This window comes from Plecotus auritus (assembly GCF_963455305.1).
Source record: "Plecotus auritus genome assembly, chromosome: 11".
In the NCBI taxonomy this organism is placed as follows: Eukaryota; Metazoa; Chordata; class Mammalia; order Chiroptera; family Vespertilionidae; genus Plecotus; species Plecotus auritus.
This window is the reverse complement of record NC_137777.1, coordinates 50,624,565-50,626,054: the sequence shown is the minus strand read 5'-3', so window position 1 is coordinate 50,626,054 and position 1,490 is coordinate 50,624,565. Positions and strand designations below refer to the sequence as shown.

The following is a 1,490-nucleotide window of genomic DNA, read 5'->3' as shown; positions in this document are numbered from 1 at the left end:
ATGTGTACATCACAACATGCTTCTAAAGACACGTTGTACTGTGCTCACATTCCCTTAATGTTGTTCCCAAAGGTGCTCAGCCTCTAGCCCAATCAAAATCTCTGAGCAGAGGCAGAGACAATTTGAGGAAAAATACATGGGTGGGGGCGGGGGTGGGAGGCAGTGAAAGGAGAAAGCAACCTTCCAGTTAAAGATCAGCCCTCAGTTTAAAGGTCATTTCAAGCAGGCTGGCCTCCGGCGAAGTCAGGGTCGGAGGGAGGAGCAGCGGCAGGGCGGGACTGGGTGGCTCTACATCTCATTCAGGTCCAGCAGAGTCGGGTCCAGCCTCCTTTGTGTACTGGGGTGTTCCTCTTTGGTGCGGTTCAGTTTATCTTCCAAATCATCAATTGTCTTTTCCAGCGTGACTACCGATCTCTCAGCAAACTCAGCACAGGTCCCTGCGAACTTGAGTTTATCAGTAAGAATCTTGATCTCTTCCTCATATTTGTCTTCTTTTTGAGGATACTTTTCTTCAGCAGCACTCAGACACCTCAGGTTCTGGTCCATCAGTTTGATCTGCTCATCCATCTCTTGGCAACGGGACTCTGCCAGCTCAGCTCATTCCTCTGTGCATTCCAAGTCTCCCTCAATAATCACCAACTTATGAGCCCCCTCTTCATACTTTCTGTCTCTTCTGCAATGTGTTTAGCTTCTTTGAGTTGGATTTCCTAGAGTTCCATCTTTTCTTCATCTTTTAAAGCTCGGCTTTCAATAACCTTCATACCTCTCTTGCTCTCATCGGCAGCTTTCTCAGCTTCCTCCAGCTTTTGCATGGCAGTGGCCAGGTGCTCCTGAGCACAGTCCAGCTCCCCTTCAACCAGCTGGATCCTCAGCCTCAGCCTGTTCCCAAGCTCGCCTTTCTCCCTCCACTCCCCACTGGGGCCGCTCAGCCCTCTCTTTGGCATCATCTGCCTGCTGGTGCAGAACTTGGATCTTGCATTTCACCGCCTCAATGGTGGTGATGCCGACCATGGTATCCACCCATCTCCTGCTCCTGTTCAGTTTCCTGCCTCCTCTGTTCCATACTGCAATGCTTCTCAGTTGTGAAAATTTTGATACTGCAATTTGACAATGATAATTCAAAAACCAAAGCTGTAGGCCAATTTCACTAATACTAATGCAAAACTCTAAGTAAATCAAATCTAGTAGCATATTAAACGATTCATAAGTAAGCTTTCTATTAAAATTATTGGCGTGATTCAACAGTAGAAAATCTGTCAGCATAGTTCATTGCACCATTAAATTAAAGATGGTAAAATACATGATTATAGCAATAGATGCTGAGAAAGTATATGACAAAAGTAAGCTCTTTCCTAATTAAAATTCTAATTAAAAAATAAAATTATTTAACATGTTGAAGTTTAAGTAATCAATAGTAAATACTACAAATGCTGAAATATTATAACCATTTCCATTTAATTATGAAAGAGAAAAATCTTATCTTTAACTAT

General features: G+C 43.4%; 1 pseudogene across 1 annotated transcript; it reads right to left on the bottom strand.

Moving 5' to 3' along the window:
* Positions 1-288: 288 nt before the first annotated feature.
* On the bottom strand, positions 289-1,011 carry LOC308236733 (annotated as a pseudogene). The gene has a single exon. The product of its transcript is annotated as an uncharacterized misc_RNA (transcript).
* Between the last annotated feature and the right edge of the window lie 479 nt (positions 1,012-1,490).